Below are 19200 nucleotides of genomic sequence, written 5' to 3' on the forward strand. Positions count from 1 at the left end.
GCGGCTCTGAGGGCGCCCTTTCCGCGCTAAACGGCTACGGGCAAAGCCAGCGCCTCGCCCCGCCACAAACGTGGACTCCCTCGGCTCCTCAGACCCCAGCTCACTTCTGCCGCCCGGCGCGGGCAGAACGCCTGCAGGCGGCCTCACCAGCACGGCTCCGGCCGACGAAGGCGGGGAACCAAGGCAGGAGCGAGGCCCCGCCACGCGGCGGCTCAGGGGCGAGGGCTGGAGGCCCGCGGCTGGGCTGAAACGGCGGCTGGGGGCGGGCAGCGCCCCCGCGTTGCCAGTCAGGGCTGTTAAGGACCATTAAGAGCCGCTGACGCTCTAATAGAGCCCTAAATGGGCTATTTGTAGTGGAAAAGCCCAGCTGAAACGAATCTGACCAAGCGCAAATGGAGGCGCCCAGCACTTTGTTCCTCCCCTGTAGTCTCTCTGAGGTGGGCATCCTCCCTTAGCGCCTTGGCACCGGCGGCGTCGGCACCCGCCAGCTGCTGGGGAAGGGGGCGAGGGGGGAACCGGTCATGTTGGTAAAAGCTGTTCGGCGAAACGAATTGAACCCTTTTTTTGTATGTGTGAACCGAATCGTCCCCCTGCTCCAGGGCAGCGCAGGAGGCGGTGGCTGCAGGCGTGCGCCTGGAACCCGGCCGGCTTCGAGTCGGGCAAGTCCAGCCCAAAGCGTTAGGAAAGGGAGAGGGAAAGGTGTGTGAGGGGCCCAACCGCGAGGCAGGTGTCTAAGTAGTCCTGCGATGTAACTTAGAAGAGTGATTTTTTTTTTTCTAAGTAGGAAAAAGAAGGAAATCCTGCACAAAGTGTGTTGTTTTTTTTTTCCCTTGCCATTTCCAGCCACCACTGAATTTTTCTTATCTTAATTCCTTAAAAGTCAGACAACTAAAATTTATAGACTGTACTAATCCTTAGCGTACAGATCCACTCTTTTGAAAGCCATAAATACAGAGTTAAAGAACCACAGGAAATTAGTTCTCTGAGTTATGTTAATTGCTCCCAACACTCCAGTATCTATCTACACAAGGAGCGAATACAATTTGAAGAAGACATCATAACATATCATGGTTAAAAAACCGTTATGCCTAACGCTTCTTCTAACGTATTAAAAGGGGTTTGAACCACTTAAGAGGAGAAAAAAAAAAAAGAGCATGTCTGAAATATGGGCAGAAAGTACGCACACAGTAGAAATAATTGATCCAAATGCTGTGTTATCTGTCACTTTAAATCCCCTTCTCGAGCAGCAGCACTAGGGGAATGAAACCCATGAAAAGCAGCTACAGAAAAAGAAAGGGAACAACGCACTGTGGTTACAGTTTTGAATTGAAAAGATTAGAAAAAATGCATTTCAGTATTAATAGGGTGGCTTCAAACAACAGGAAGATAGTGGGAAAAGTAAATGACATTAGACAAAAAACATAATGATAACTGTATTAAAACAGTATAAATCTCACAGTGTAACCAAGAATATAAGCAAGAGCACTGTGAAAATTTAGACCGTAAGAAATCTCTTTTATGTTAGAGGCTTGGTTTTGTCAAATTAACTGTTTATCTGATGCAAAAGAGAAAAAATGTCATTAATGTACCGTTCCACTTGACAACTCGGAACGCTGAAGTTTGAATACTGTCCTTGTGCCAGCTCTATCTCAAGTGTTTTCTGATTTATGGTGTGTACTTTGTGTTGACGTACTGCTAGTTGATCCAAAGTTTTGACTGCTTAAAACAGAATAAGCATCAGTTAGCTCAATCAACGCAAACTCTGCCCTTGGCTCCATTTCACATTTCACACTCCTGCAGGTATACCTGCTCTTCAGCTCAGGCATAGTGGTGGCTGAATCAGGACTGTGGCTGAATGTGGAGATCACCATAATACTCTGCCTGGAAAACTGCTGAGCAGGCTATAGTAACCTGTTAGATATGTTTATTGATTTACAAATAACCCTTTGTAAGAGGTAATCAAAATGCAGATTTTCTAAAGAAAGAAGCTGATGAATTTCCTAAATTTCCTATTAACAAAAAAAAAAAAAAGAGGTGGCTATGCAAATCTCCCTGTATCTGAAAATACATAAAGAGTCTGATTTCTATCACTGAAATATGAATTAATTATTAATTTCATCTACCCCAAACTAGCAAAGCTATCTTACTTTTTTTTTGCCAAATCAAAAAGAAAAATAGTTTGGAGATTTGGACCGTACATAGGTACTGCCTTGCAATATACATGCAAGGTTAATTTAAAAACTAGCTACTGAGAGTTTTCTTATACAATCTATATAGAGAGCTTTTAAAGCATGTAGTTGTTTTTAAGATTCCCTCAACTTGTCATGACTACAGGGCCTGCACAGGTCAGCCAACTTGAATCTAAACAGGTGGCTATGGTAGCGTCAGAAATTTATCTCAATTAGATAGCATAAAATAAATGATAGTTAGGAATGGAAGAATGTGCAATCCTGCATGGAGTAGAGCTAAATCCTAAATCTCTAAGCTAGTTATAAGTTTGTGTAGCTCTGATGAAGAGAAGACAGTCTGACATGTCAGGGTTTTCTATATGACTGATAATGTTAAGAGATACTTCCTCATGGCTGGCTACACAGGAACATTCAGCTTCAAAAGAAAAATAATGTCTTTCATTTGCATATTCATCTAATCCTAAAATTGAAATAACTTAATGGAATTTTGTTGGTATTTCACATTTGTTATTTGCTATGCAAAAAGCATTTATGAAGTAGGAAATTACATAAAGGCCTAGAAATTAGGCTTTTGCTCCCTTAGCAGCAGACTAAAACTTAAATATTTCTGGTTTTTTTAGCACTCTGGCACTTCCTGCCCTGATTGGCAGTGTAACCAGCATGACATGCCACCATGCTCCAGCACGGACTGATCAATGGCAGTCCTGTTCCTGATATTAGCCTTAAATTTGGTTGTCCCTGTCTGCCAGAATAACACCGTTGTCCCAGATGAGCTTCAGGACTTTTATAATGTAGAGATTACTTGCTGAAGTAATACTGAAAAGAATCATGTCCTAAATCAAAATAAGCTTCTGAATACACTGTAGCCTGAAATACATTCGATTTGGTGTACAACGTTTTGTGCTCTGTTGCCTGCATTCTCAGTGATACGTTCTTACTTGTCATTCTTAGGTTTGTTTTTTGGGTTTTTTCCTGTGATGGTTTTCTTTTCAACAGCTTTGTGAAATCAGTCTTTCATTGCTAATATCTTCTTGTTTAAGTTTGGTTAAATATTCCTTATTTTAAATATAGCATTTTAATAATTATTTTTCAGTTTGGAATTGGAACAAGTGTAGCTGAATGCATTATTCAAGAACAGCATCTGATCTCATTTAATATCATGTAACGCTTTGCTTGTTCTTACTCTTTTTTTCATGTAGATGCAATATAGCATGCTTGCCAAATGTGTACAAGTAAGTACCTTTTCTCCCAAACAAGCTGTTCAGAAATGTTATTAGCCTAAATATCTTGTCCTGAATTTTTTAAAGCATGTTTCTTCTGAGTCAATCATGATTTTTTTGTGTGCATCAGTTATAGTAAGCTATTTCAGAAACGGCTGTGCAATAGAATGTACCATAATATGATAAGGAAAAAGTTAATCTGCTAGGAAATTTAGTGATCTTTTTTTTTCCCACTGATTTCTAAGCTGCTTGAGCCTCTCCCACACTCAGCTGGATCTGCTTGAATCTCCTCCTTAAATATCTCTAGGGTTTGAGAACCAAATGTTTTCAGGTAGTTGGATGCCTAGGGACTTATGGTAGTGCGGATTTCCAGGAGTATTTAGGCATATACAGCAACTCCAGTGCTGACCAGCAAGGATCACACAATTATGTCCTCCTGAAAATTTCAAAAGGTGCCTTTTTACTTCCTTGAGAACTAAATGTCTTAGTTTGCCTTGTACGAGTTGTGATCCTGGCAGTAAAATCATACTAGACTTTTACCAGCACAGATCTGAGCAGCCCTGAGAGGTGTTATGGCAGATGGGTTTGCCTGAAAGTGGGCACGTCCCCCCTTCTGGTAGCAACCAAAGTTTCTACTACTGAAAGCATAAGATTTGTGTGTACAGAACAAACACAATAATTGCTTTTTATTCACCATCTCCAGCTTCTCAGTGCTGGCTCTGTATTTTAAAACTCACTCTCTCCTTTCTGGCTCACCCAGAGTCTTTTTTTCATTCAGTTGACACTTACTGCTTCATCCTTTAGTCACCATTGGAGCTGTTCATTGTCACTAGCAATAATTTCTGATACGCATCTTGCCTTAGGAGGCATATGCATAAGTTCATATAAGATGCCAAGCTCCTTGGGGTGTACTGACTCTTATTTTGGCTCCAGAAAAATGCCTTTTTTGTTTATTGTTGGTTTTTGTTTGGTTTTTGGTTTTGTTGTTTTTAAATACCTCATAGCTATATAAATATGGCTGGCAATACAATACTGAAATTCAATATCAAGAAGGCTATGCTCTGGTAGCATACTGGTAGCATTTTCTTGTTTCTAAGTATCATCAAAGGATTGCTCTTTTGTGAAGAGAAACTACTATGTCAAAAGTTTCTGTAACTACGCAGAATATCCTTCCTTTCCTGACCTTTTATATCAGGCTGAGTCTCTCTGGCAAACTTAAAGCCTACTGTAAATGCAAATCATTTGTTTTCTCTTTGTAAGGATGGGAGCTGTACGTTTGGCTGTGAGGCCAAATGCTGGCCTGCACAAATTGTTCAAGTAAAAAAGATGGGTCTGAATATCATAAGCCTGGAACATCTGTGGCCATGTCCGAAGCTAATTTTTTTAATTACTTGAAATAGCAAGCAGGATGTGCAGCCAGTAACCTTCCTCACCATATCATAATGTTTTATAGGCAATTTTACATTCTGTGTGTTCCTCTTTCCTCTCCGTTGATACTAATTTGGATTGGCTGTGGGATGCAACATACGAGTAAGTGTGCAAGCTAAAGTACACAGCGTGTAAATCTGCTTATGAAACCTTATGATAAAAAAAGGCATCCAAGTTAACCTTTTTTATCCTGCTGATGTGAGTAACCTGTTGGTGGGAAGTGCACCTCATGACACCAGTAATATTTATATATAGAAGTCACAACTTCATTTCTGTTTGAATTGTCTCCCAAATAAACGATCAGATAAATAATACAGGGTGAGATGGTGTGTGCTGGTAAAGCAGATTATGTTTTTAAAATAATTCTGCATTTGTGACTTGCTTGACTTCACAAGCAATCTCATGTGAAAACATTACGTCTTTCAAGTTGGTTTAATCAGGTGTGTAGGTCACATGGCACACAAAAAACAGATGAGTTTGCTTCTGGGTCTCAGATTTATGCTGTGTGCATCAGTCTGAAATGTTGGTTTGATGATTATTTTCCACCATTAAATCACTATTTGCTATTTTTTCCAGTATTTCTTTCTGTAAACTAATTTGGTACAGTGTTTGAAGAAGACAGACACAAAAGAAGTGCAAGCACAGTAAAGCTAAGTTGTTTAAATTTAGAACTGGCTGGGAAATTTTCAATTTTCTTTCATTAGAAAAATGTTGGTTTCTAGAAAACAAAAATTATTCATTCAATTCAAGCAATTGCCTACTAAGGAAAGAATTGGAAAGGCTTTATAAGCTATTAAAATACCAAACATTTTAAAGTAAAAGGATTGATTGCAGGTCAAGTCCTCTTTCTGTATTTTTAATTAAAACACAATAAGCCTATAATTAAAGAAATAAAATATAAGAATTTTAAAAAGACTTCTGAAATCACTCAGACTTAGGTTGATCTGATTAAAAACATGAAATTTTAAATTGAAAAAAGGGATATCAACTTCTTTTACCAGTACTCGGTATGAAGTAGAGATACCAAGAAATGTGTCACATGATGGAAGAATGGGTGTCTTGCGTCCGTCACTTCTAAAAGATCCTCACGATGATTATAAATTGGAGCAAACGGGGAGCGGTTCACCTAGGTCCGACTCCAGCTCTGTGTTGACCTTTGCATTAGGCTGTGTCTTTCCATTTACTGCACAGCAAATGTTTTGCTCAGGTTTCTAGAGTTCTGTATTCTGAGCACCCACTTAATTTCCACTTATGTCTGATTTTGCTTCTCCTTTACCATTAATAAGCTTATTTGTTTTAGAGTAACAGATTCAGAAGCTGGGTTTTGGTCCCTTTGTGCTATAACGCAGAAACCAGTATTCCAGAGAGCATGCATCTGAGCTGATGCATCTGCACTACAGCTGGGCTCTGCCTTTCCATGCCTCCCTCCAGCACGTGGGGTGAGCTGGGACAGCAGAACAGAAATCCAGCGTGGCTATTTTCCAGTGGCGCAATGCCCAGGACCTGACAACGCTAAGCTCCTTGGCAGCAGCTTCCAATTTCATTGGAGTCAGGCCTGGCCTTAAAATCAGGGAGCTGATCACATCTCTCTACCATCTCACTGGCTTCAACGCTTAACTCGTAGCAAGAGAGAATGTGACACCCCCCACTTTCCATGAGGCTGATCAGTCATGATTAACTCTGCTAATTAAACTTGGGCTACAGAGCCGTAACAGTGGTGTAAATGATCAGAAACAGACCCATCAGCCATTTTGGTTCTAATTTTCATTTGCGCAAATGTAATTTCACATTGCTTATTTTACATACTGGTCTCTTTATACTGTCAAAGCACGAAAAGTGTCCTAGTGTATGAGAGATGTAAATCTGACTTGAATTAAAACAAATAAATAGATAAAACTTCTAAGTCCAAGCAATAAATCTTTTAAATCTTCACTCTTTGGGAATTCTTGCTTGTATAGCGTTAAGAGTAATTCAGGTAGACAACAGTTTACATGCTCAAACCCTATTTCTACAACCTCTTGTTCTGATCAGTGAAGGGAGCAAAGCTTTTATGTGATACATATGCTAACTTTTTGCACGAATATGCAACAAGTATGCACGAAAAAATGCCTTTTATATTTTAGATGTCTCCTGTTTCATTTAAGTATATCATACTTTTACAGTAAATACACGCCTGTCCTAATTTAGGATAATGTATTCAGTCAAAGAAATATTCATGTGATTAATTTCCCAAAACATTATTATGCAGAGAGCATTATTCAGAATTAAAAAGGAAGAGTCACTGATTTTGTTTGCTGAGATTACAAATAAAGTACCATAAGGCAAAATTAGCAGTCGGCAAATGCTATTGAGGGCATCCGTTGGCTACAACTGGACGATAGAATGCAGTCAGATGGATACTATTCTAGGCACCTCAAACATGTACATGATTAAGAGTCTCCTCTGTGAATCTTACCTTACGTTCTCTGCATAGGAAATATAAACGGTATGAATTAGAGACCTTTTGAAGATCAGTAATAAGCCGGTTGGTAATACATAATATTAACCTGCAATCTGTTTTATTAGCTGCTGACTTATTCTGTCTACACACAGAGAAAAGCTGGTGATTTTGCTCCCACTACTTTCAGTACAAATGTTTCCACTGAATTGCCTGAATTTTCTCTGGGAAGTCATGGTTCCTGTTCTGGTAAGTGGAATGTCCAGTAAAAGCAAAGCTTTGTACTGTCAAATTCACATGAAACAGGAAGCAGAAAATAGGAAAAGGACACTGGTTTATGATACGACAGCAGCTGGTCATCAAGGGCTAAATTCAATAATAGCCAATGTAGATGATAGTGGTTTAATTTCTGTTTTTTACAAGGTGAAATAATAACCGTAGTGGTAGGAAAGCCTGTATTCCTTAGAAGCAACTGCATTTCTTTGATGAATTATGTCACTAGCCAAGGATATTGGGACTTTTCAGAATAACTGAAGGACAACATGGGACAACACATGCTTTTCTTACACAACTTGGCAATTTTTATAAATAAGCCAGCTGACTGTAGCAGTCCCATGGCATTAGACTTTAGTTTGCTTGGTTTATCCTCTATTGTCGAATCAATATTTGTAGAAATCCCACACATTTTCATGCAGAAAATTGACTTTATCACTTCTGTTCCACCTTTGATGGATGTTGCCGGTCTTGCAATTTTTATACATAACATTTTTAGGGATTATGATGCATGCAGAACTTGCATGCATATTAGACAATATAAAATTAAAGATAAAAGATTTCATATACACTCAGAAATGGTGGGGGCAGGAGGGAAGAAAATGAAAAACAAAAATAAAAGAATGGGAATGGAGAGAATGAAAACGTCTGTTCTTTTGGCCATTCTGCACATTCCAAAATGTGTTTTCCTGTGAATTCGCAAAGCTGTTTTTTTATTGATGTAGATTACTTTTTTCATGAATCATTCAAAAACTGCCTTTTGAAGAACAGGACATGCATATTTTAATGCATACAATGAATTCTATATGATATTAGAATAGCAAATTCTTTCACTTTTCCTCTCTACCAGTGTTAAAAAGGGGAAATCGAGGTGACTAATTATATTCACAGGGAAAATGGGAAACAACAAAACAGTGACAAAATAAAATGCGGTCAAGAATTTCTCTCATTAAGATCTCCGTAACTTCTGCAGACTTTATTATCTGTTATTCTCTATTAATGAAGATGCTTTAATGAGAGAAAATGGGACTACTCCAGCAAATAAGAACTCAGAACCCGAGTCTGAATATTTCCTTACATTTATTTTCCTTTTTCCTATTTCTGCATTTTATCACCACAGCAAAAATTTTAATCTGGAAGTGAAGCACAGGAATAAGCAGTAAACTTGCTGCTGGTTTTGATTTTGTAAGAGATTCCCTGTCTGAGCAAGTCATATATGATCTGATCTGCAGCCCTGATTAACACAGTAGTCGTTATTCACAGGAGGAATTCCAGCAATATTAATACGGCTGCTTGTGCATGTAAGAATTACTTACATAAAAGGTACAAAGCCATGCCTATAATTCTTCTGTATCATTGTTCGCTAGGTTCTTGTAGTAGGAGTATGGCCACATTAAATGTGTCCAATTTTCAACAGGCTGGATGTTTGATAGAAGTGCATTTTTATCAATAATTATTTTGTTTCATAAAATAGAGCAATGGGCTGTGACATTTTATGGCTTTAGAATTTCTGTAGAAGAATGGTGTAGATCATAACACAAAATATTCTGATAGAGCTGATTTCCAACTTCTCTGGAATTAAATAGCCTTGTTTTGCCTCAATCCCTTAGTTCCTGTTCAAACTCTCTTTGAAATCCTATCTTATTTTGCTCCTGGAAACAAAATTGTACTATATCAAGAAAGCACAACCTTCCCTCTTACTTTTAACATGATACTTCCCTAAACTCTTGTTTGTAGAGGGGCAGAGATGAATGTAAAATGCAGCTTTCTAACATTAAAAAAGATGGTTATCATCCATTTTTTTAATTATATGGCTTTTCTAACATGAAAAAAATAAACCTGCTTGCAAATAGCTTCAGAAACAAAAGCCCTGCATGTATGGAATGAACAAAAGATAAAAGATATCTCAGGAGTATAGTATCTGAAAGCCATCATGGGATCACTTCAGGTTTTTTGGTTTTTTTATATTTTGAAAGTGTGACATTTTGAAAGGAATGGCAGTGAATGAACTATCAGATAAAGGGATGACTTCACCGTGAAATGAGTGTAGTCATTGTGCTCAGGAAAAGAAAGCATTTTTTTTCCTCTTTTTTTTAAAGTGTGGCTAATCTTTGTTATTTAAAGACCCTGTTAAAGTTAGGAAGTTAAATACAGTGCTTACCCATTTTCCTAGTTCTGACTGAGAACCGGCCATCCACATTTTGAAGGGTTAGGAAAGATTTTAAAGACAGTAAGACGGAAAAGCGCCTATTTCTTTTAAAATTGTTCTATTCTTTTTTTGTTATACATTATACATCAGAGTGATATTTGAAGGCAGATTTATTACACTCCCTGGCAGAATGCTTTGTACATTTATAATGCAAAGCTTTTATCTAAAATTCAGAGCATTATTTTAGTAAGAAGGTGTATCATATCTGTGAGACAAGTTCTACTCCTCTTGAGAAGCATCCATAGGAGTTGAAAACCTGTGGTAAAACTGATGGTTAAGGAAGAGCTGAAACTGAAATTTGTATGGTTAGCTTACTGTGGTCTTGCTTCTGAGCCTTACTATCCTGATCTAGTTGAAGATGTCCCTGCTCATTGATGACCTTTAAAGCTCCCTTCCAACCCAAACTGTTGTACGATTCTGTACGATCCTCATCTAACTGCTTGATCTGTGAGTTACACACGATTTGATAAAGTAAAACTAATTCATACTGTATGTAAATATTGAATCTGTTAGAATTTGTGGAAATATCCTATACACAGTATAACTGTCTTAAAGGAAAAAATCTTTAAGCTCCTCCTGTTTGAAATTATTTCCCAATCATGCCCTTAGCACATGAGAAATTGCTATTGTAAGGAAAGAGGTCTATCCGTGGGATGAGATCGAGCTGTGATTTAATCCTATATTGACAACTAATGGCTGGAATTTCCAGCAAATAAAGCATTTGGGCAACCAATTTCTACCAACATTTAAAATAGCAGGAACTTTGACACCACGTGGCTTTGAAAATGTAATCTAACCTGCCTGTCCTCCTACCTGTGTTTTCAAATATCACTTGTCACTCTGTGTTTTCATTTTCAGATGTTCCTTGAACAATTTTGAAACAGCTTGAAAAAACTGAGTTTTGCATCTAAGCCCTTCCCTCTGTGCCCATTATCATTGCTAAAAACGTCAGACAGTCCTCTGGCTTAGGGCTTGGAATGCAGGGGGCTTTAAAGGGTTTTGTTTTCTAGCGGTTTCAGTGTCGGGAATTCAGCACTGAACTGAGAAGCATGTAACGAGTTCTCAGAGCTCACCGGCAGTTCTTCTGTTTGTGAAGGAATAAACGTGATACCGATGGAGTCATGCCTTGCTAAGTAAAAAACCTGCAATAAAAGGGTTAAAAATGTTTTCATTAAACTTAATATGTTAACATGTTAATGCATAAAAAAATTTCTTGAATGTTAATGAATAAGTCTTAAATTTACTATGAATAATATTTCTTGAGGCAAAGTAAAAATGGTAGTCAAACAGCATTTTTTCCCATTGAGCACATTTAAATAGTGGTCAACTTTCTCTTTGTATGCTTTATGACCACTTGACACTCTTTTAGAAAGTCATCCCTGTCCACAGAGAGAGTTAACATGTTGGTGTCAAAGCCAAATGCAGTGATCCTAACCTGCCTTAAAGGGTTTATTACTGGGACTAAAAAATTACCAGTATTTCATTGTAGCAATGATTTCAGTGGGACTATTAGTGAAGTCACATACTGCTAGGTAAGTAAGAACCATAATTTGGGTTCCCTGGCTGACCATCTTCTATACCTCAGCCTGTGATAAGATCCCCAGGATCTGAAATGGTGTAGGACACAAATATATTCTTTTTTTTCCCCATCTCTCCGAGGCCAGCTGCCTTCTGTCAGGTCATACTGATGAGACAGACAGGGGAACGTCCACTTTGGAAGTACTTCTAAGACACCCTGACAGCTTCTGGTTTAGATTAGGTTTTTTAATTTCTCATCAGCTGTGGAAGGGTATCAGCATTTGGAGAGTTTATCCTACATGCCACATGGCATAGAAACTTGGTCAAATCTGAAAAGCTGAGGAATGTTGTCTGAAACGTTACCAGAGTCCGCAAGGTGGCCTTAGGTGTTAAAAGAGCTGGTGAAGAACCTGAGTATCAACACATTTGTAAGAAAAGCAGGTATCTGTAGGTGGCCCGTTTCTTCTGTAGTCACGGACGTAACAAGCTTTAACAACCGGAACTTCAAGCCAGACAATTTCATACCAGAAAAACAGTAAAGTGCTTTATCAGTGAGTGTAATTAACCATTAGGAAAAAATAACTAGAGCTGCCATAATTCCTTGTCATAAGACTGTAGTACAAGAATCAGTGTCTTCCTGAAGGAAATGTAACCCAGACATTACTTCCCTTGATGTTCCTGTGGCCTCTGTACTGCAAAGGGATGGCAAGAGCTGGTTCAGAGCAAAGGGCAGAGCTAAGCTTCCTACCACCTCCATTAATCAAGGTGTTTTACTTTCCTTTTTGTTTAGCCAGAATGGATTTTATTATTATAGTGGAAATAATACTTTCGGTTTAGTTCATGGAGATAAGATAGACAGATGCTTTTCTTAGTGCTCCTAAAACATACACGTTTTAATATTACAGCCATTGCTAATTACACACTCATTAGCATATCTCCCATATTCAGTGTAGTACTTTGGACATAAAGTAGTGTCTGTGTTCTAGGGAAATACTGGGTTTGTTCTTCTTTGTTTACTTGGAAAAGAAAAATACAGTGGAAGGGCTTAACACATTCAGTGACACATCAGACCTATTGCTCCTGCACAGAATGCTCTTTAAGGGAGAGAAAAGAATTTCTGCTTTTTGTCATACACACCCGTATAATACACGTCACATCAGGCAAATAAATTTTAATCTTTTAGTAGTGCATTTGTGTCTTTCATAAAGTTTCATACTTGATGTGAAAGTTTCAAAACTCTCAGTGATACAGTTCACAGATGGTTCAAAATCCATTGATAATTCAATGTCTGTTTCGCTCTAAAGTAGACCAAAGACCTGGTAATTAATGTCCTGAGAGATTTGAAAAAGCTTATACACACATTTGTAGATACACTAGTATTTGCTGTCAGTGTTCAAACATTTTCAGTAAACTGAACTGTGATTTGGAGCATATGTTTCTTGTTCCCTAATTGGTAATCAGGCCCACTGAGGGCAAGATCCACACACTGGCAAGCAGCAGGGGCTAGAAGGTAAAGCATTGATTAGGGATTATAGTTGAGATGATGTTTACTGAAGTGAGCATCAATGGGTCTGTGTATCTGTTGCTCAGTCCTTAGTTTGAAAGTGTTAAGAGGCAGATTTATACATTTAAAAAGCAAAATAATCAAATCCTTCATAAATGGAATGAAAGTTTACTTCTAATGGGCTGTTTTTGCCATATTTATGTAAACAGTACAACCACTTACAATTTAAAACATGGAAAAAGTCAAAACGGCGCAGATCTAATCAGTCAAAACCACTCAGATTGATTTTAGTCATTACTGATACACGTCTTGTGTATCTGCAGACGAGTTCATCACTGCCAGCAAAGAAAAACATTTTTCTGTCTCAGCCCCTTCCCTCCTCCCCCACACCAGACATTGTCTTTAGTTTCACAGTTCTTTGTGATATAAACCACAGGAACTCAGAGCAAGCATTTCCATAACTCGCACTTTCCAAAAAACCTTACGGCAAAGATATCACAAAGCATGGCAAGCCTTAAACAGCAACTGTTAGGAACAGAATCACAACTAATGGCAGTAAGACAGAAATTGAGGGATAAAGAACAGCTCCTTTTATACCCACAGTCTGAATCTTCCAACCCGACAGAAGGCGTTTTTTTACAGACAAAGAGTGCCTTCCAGGATCTTCTGCACAATCCAGTAGTGGTGACAAAATTGTTTATAGAACAGTTTCCTAGTAGAAAAAAATGTTTACAGCACTTCGCTGAACAGAAAAAGGAAGAGTCTTCCCACAGAGATTGCCGTCTTTCACACCTTGACACACACCCTGCCTGGGTCTTTTCCCATCAATCAGTCAGGTTTGGAATTGGCGGATGGTATAACGTCAACATCTGAAAGCCCCTGTGCTGTGCTGCTCACTCACTGGGAGACCTGGAGGACCTCGGGCTCCATTCACAGAGAACAGTTTGGGGCCACGTTCCCTGGACTTCCCATTCGGGTTCATCTATCTTTACCGAAAATCAGTAATTTAATCTCCATGTTACTAACACATCATCACCTTCAGAAGTTACCGGTCACTAACACAGGGGTCGGATCACGGCCTTTCTTTTTATACTATATTAAGGCCGTAACAATAGTGCAGCTTTTAATATTGTATGAAATTTCTCCTCTATCATTTTATTTTTCCTGTCCTAAAAGTAGATGGCAATCATTTGTGCTCTGATTAGAAGCTATTTCTTTATCCATGGCTTTTCTCATCATAATATATGAAAGTGGCAAAGACAATCCATAAGTAATAAGTACGGTATGAAATTTCACGAGGCCCTTATCATTCTGTGTCATTATTCTTGTCTTTGTTTCTCTCTCTCTTTATTGTAGGAATATTTTTTATTTAGAGTGTGGTCTTTTTCTTTGCCTTTTCTTATTCCCTTTGATGACTGAAAGTATCCTGCTGTCTAAAATATAAAAATAGTTGGTGGTCTTTTCAAAATGTTGATTTATATTCAAACTTATTAACTTTTTAATGTTTATCTCCCTGTTTTTCAGTCACTGAAATGCTAGAGATTTAAGGTGCATATATTTGTGAAGTCAATATAACTGGGCAAAGTGTACCCTGATCTGTACCCTGAAATGTAAATTTTGTGCTAATGACATTTCAGATCATGTCTCTATTCTTAACCTTAGAGGACAACGCTTGCCTGCTCTTCCCAAAATACAAAGATACTTCTGTACTTCCAGGTGTATTTGTTCAACTGATAGGTAATTACACTTTTTTAGAATTTATGTTTAATTTTGTTTTGCTTTTGCTTGAAAATAAATCTCCTTAGAATTCTTTGTGAGGGAAACGTCTGAGGAAGCCCAGCTGGTTGGCAGCCATGAGCCATGGAAACCTTTGATTCTCAGAATTAAGGACAATCTAGTTCCCCTTGTCTCCAGATACTAGAAGCTTTGGGTTCACAAAAAGAGCTAGGAAGGAAGGAAGATTTCAAGTGTAGGAAGTTTCTGGTGAAGTAAACCTTTGGCTCCTTCTTGGCCTAGCAGATTAATTGTAAAGGCGGCAAATAAAGTAAGGGAATCAGAAACATGTACCTCAGACCTCTAAGTAGGCAGCCACGGATCTCGACCAAGTAAACCAGTGGAAAGCAAGCGAGATTCAGACAGAAGCCTGTGTAACATAATTCCACTTGCACACCAGCTGGTATCTGTTAGGTTTGAGTTAATATACCCTGAGACCTTTTCTTTTTAGAGATTTCACTGATAGCCACAGTTTTCTGATATCAATTTGTAAATAAAAATGAAACCTTAAGATACGCCAGCAGAAGGGTAACGTTTTTAAAACACCAGAGCAATCTAGGACCTGAACACCTCACTTAAGACCTTACTTTCAACAACTCAAGGATTTCTAAAACATAGTGAATTTCGGTGGGGTCCGAGATCCTGGCAATCTACATGGAACCAGGTGGAGGAACGCAGGAGTAAATTATCTGCAGAAGGCAATGGGAAGCGGGCTTGTGTACACATGCAAAACTAGTCAAATTTACAGCATCTCTAGAAATACTTATTCTAGTAATAAAAAATGCAAAAATGTGCAGAGTATGCAACATGGATAAACACATTATTATACTAGGAACTCTGGCAAACACATATAGTTGTGGAGATTTTAACGATTCACTGACTAGAACCAGGACCACATGAAGACTTGAGATTTCACTTTACAGTACTCTTTCAAGCATCTCTTCGAACCATTAAGAAATACATGAAGAAATGCAAGAACAGCTGAACTGGATCAAAGTAATGATTCAGATCAATAAGTGAAACCAGGAAACAGGACAAAAAAAATACTTGGCATCACCGTTCCATGCTTATTCAGAAGAAAGTAACATGAAAGTAAAGAGAAAAATGCCTGGCTTCTGAATAGTGGACAGTATCCCGAAGGCACACCTCCACCCAGGTGGCACAATTTTTCCTTGTGGTAAGACACAAGGATCTCTCTGCATTAAAGAGAAGAGAAAAAATTTCCCATGCTCTCTGATTAACAGATTAAAAAACATATTTCATCGTATAGATGGCACACTACAGTTTGGAAAAAGCTCTGTGATTACAGTGTTTAAGCCTCCAGAACACAGGGGTTTATTAGCAGTCATTGAACAAGAAACAAAGTCTGCACAGAATATTCATCACTACACCTGTTGCAACTATCACAGACTGTCTTAGCTGTCTAATAGTGGTGACCATTAAGAAAAACAAGGCTTAGCATGGATCTAAACCCACTTCCTAGTTACTCGAGAAGGGCAGTAGTCATTACATGTCACTGGAGATATCCTGTGTTATTTATCCAGCACAAAAATAGTCACTGTTGGTGATGGGCTTTGACATGCTAAGCTGGATAAGCCATCCAACGATTTAAGTCTTGCACTTGAGACTTTGTAGGTACCAACCCAGCTCCACCATGCTGCTAGTGCATACTGAACCAGACAGTGTAACAAATCCTGCATGTGTATATACATAATTTCATATATTGTGGTATTTATATTTATCTATGAATGATAATTACACTTGAGGTGGATTTTCCTGCCTGCCCCAAAACAAAAGGGTTAACATGAATTTAAGGATAAAATTGAGTAGAATTACCAAATAATTCTTAGGTATGATGCCTGATAAAGAAACTCAGATATGATATACTGCTGTTTTCTTCTCTTTCCCCTGTGCATTTAAGGTGGCAAAACAAGGCTTTCTAAGACATAAAGCCCTTCCTTTCCCTTCTTTTCCCCTCCTCCTTCCCCTTCGTTCAATCCTTACCTTCTTCTGAGTATCAACAGATCCTCCATTCCCTCCATAGCTCACAGTGTTTGCATCCCCATGCTTCCAGACAGGAGGTACTGGAAAGACATTAATAAACATTGATTGTCAAGACACAAAAAGGTAATTGTTATTCACCTTGGTCACATGAGTAATCGCAATGACTCCTAATCCAAACTGCTTAAACGAAGCATACATATTTGGCTCAAGATTTCATTGCTGACAGCTTTGTTAGTATTGTAAGCAGATCTTTATCATACCAGACAAAACCTTAAGATCTCTAAGGTGGGAGACCTATGGAAATTGTATAAGCTGTGTAAGAGTGGAGAGCATGGATAACCATCTTTGCTGTATTAGAACAGTGGGATCTTGAAAATGCAGCAAGAGAGTTTGCAGTGTTTCACTCAGGCAGTATTTGACTGTTCACAAGATTTACCATAGACCTTAAGAGAAGACTATTTTCCATTTGCCTAAACAATAGAGATGCTGGTGTTTTAATCAAGTATTTTAAATATCAGTGATCTTAACATGAAATATTTTTTCTCCTCAGCTACCTTCCTCATTTTAGAACCCATCTTTCCTCCTTGTACTTACCAGGGGTGGCTTCCAGTTACACATCCAGTGGTGCCTGACGCTGAAAGATTTCTTTCGTTGTCTTCCCAAAGTTCCCTGCCTGCAATCATCAGTTTTTACTGGTTATAGCAGTATTGTAAAGCTTTGTGAATCCCAAATCACAAAGGTATTAAAGATAAAAAGTAATTTCTGTGCCTTGTGTGTTTTCTCCAATAAGATTCACCCTTTGCCTCTCTGGCTCTGGGATTACTTGGGGAACAGCAGGTTCCCCAAGAATCTGAATTCAGTGCAGGAAGGACCTTCAGTAAAAATGTCCTTCTTCCATATTTGGTGAGTTGCTGAATAATGACAGAAAGTCTAAAGGCACATGCCTCTGCCTTCGGCACAGTACTGGTAGAGGTTAAAGAATAACCCAACCAATGGACCAACCACCTGGCAAAACACAACAACTAAGTTATTCTATTATCATTGTTTTTCTTTTAAGTTTATTGAAATAAAATGGCGCACAGGCACAAATTTCAGAAATGTGCATTTTATTGAGATTTATTCCACAGAAAATTTAAATACAAGAGATTAATAGAAAGTCTTGTCAAGTGAGACCCTGTGAAACTAAGTTCCAATCACTGAGCAATGTCTGATGGAATTGCTAATTAGATCACATATTTCTCCTTAGCTGTAGAACAAGGAATCACACCAATGATTCCACTTTTCATCTGCAGAACAAGTTTTCAATCCCTTTTGTAACTGTACAGTACAAGGTACAAATTCCTACTGATGCTGAACAGAAACATTTACGTATTTATAAGCTAATATATGCCTAGGGAAAAAAAGCCTCCAACTTTTATTTTTCCAATATTTATCGTCCATTCAAAAACAGATGGTAGGAGGTAAGCCAGGTTATCTCAGACTTCTTGTGATGGGTTCAGTGGCAGAGACCCAAGCAGCCTCGTATGCAGCAGAGTCCCTATCCCACTGGCAGCCAGTTTTTTCCACTCAACTCCTTTTTTCTCCTTGGCGCCAATCCAGCCCAGTTCAGCTCTTTTATAGGAACTGAGGAACCAGTATTGATTTCCCATTTAAGCCAATCTCGCGTAAGCCCACCACTGTCTCCCTTGCTATGAATAGGGGGAGCACTGGAGGAAACCAGCTGCAGCATTTTCAACGCAGAATTGCTTCTTCGAGTGGGACGTGAGCTGAGTTGCAAATTAGAAAAATAAAAAGTGAAAATGGCAGTGTAGATAGGCTTTCTTTTCAAGGCTGATACACATTCAGCACTGCCTTCCTAGAGAGGATTCTCGGAAAACAGGGAATTTGCTTGTTAGAGTGAAAGAAGGAGATTCTTATTATAGACTTCAGTGCAGTTGTCAGCCAAGATAACAAATCCTTGTACCAAAGCGGCCTTAGGACAGTGAGGCAATGAGGGCTTTCTTAAAAAAATATCAAATTGTGCAGTGCATTTTTTATGAAAGTGTGGAAATCTATTGTAACTGTCTTTACTGAGTGTTTATGGATTTAAGCTGAAGACTGCAGTGATGTATGAGGTTTCTCAGACTCTGTGCCATGAAAGTTATATTACCAGATTCTGAGTGTTCGGCAGGTGTCCATTGCCATCAGGGGAAAATACCTCCTGCACAGATATTTTTAGGGACAAGCAGTGAAGTTTTCCCACATGCTTTAAAAGAGAAATTAATGCTAATAACATTGACACAAACCTTCCAAAGACATTCAGCAATAATGTTTAGATATCTGGGATGCTGTTGCTGAAAACTGGAACGTAGTTTGGTAAAAAATTGGGAGTGTATCCTGAAGTGTACCATAGCAATCAAATAAAATTTTGAATTGTGGACTGAAAGTCAGAGAGAGACTATTTGACCCCTACATGAAATCACCAAGCCAGCCTAAATATCAAACTTTTCAAGATCTCACTCGAAGTGGCTTAGCAGCTCTTTGACCTAATTCAATCTCTCTCTGCTCTTAGCTGTTCAGAGTCTCTAAAGAGGGAATCTGTACCTGGAGTTTTTCAGGGATAAATTGTAGGAAGCTTTTGCATGGAAACAGGATACCTCATTCTA

General features: G+C 38.6%; 1 long non-coding RNA gene across 1 annotated transcript in view; it reads right to left on the reverse strand.

Moving 5' to 3' along the window:
* Positions 1-19200, reverse strand: part of LOC135313171 (uncharacterized) — a 359101-nt gene that overhangs the window by 164972 nt on the left and 174929 nt on the right. Inside the window, exon 7 of the long non-coding RNA XR_010372793.1 lies at positions 16556-16635. This is a non-coding gene — a long non-coding RNA (uncharacterized LOC135313171). The remainder of the gene's footprint in view (positions 1-16555; positions 16636-19200) is intronic.

Source organism: Phalacrocorax carbo, chromosome 4 (assembly GCF_963921805.1).
Source record: "Phalacrocorax carbo chromosome 4, bPhaCar2.1, whole genome shotgun sequence".
Lineage (NCBI taxonomy): Eukaryota > Metazoa > Chordata > Aves > Suliformes > Phalacrocoracidae > Phalacrocorax > Phalacrocorax carbo.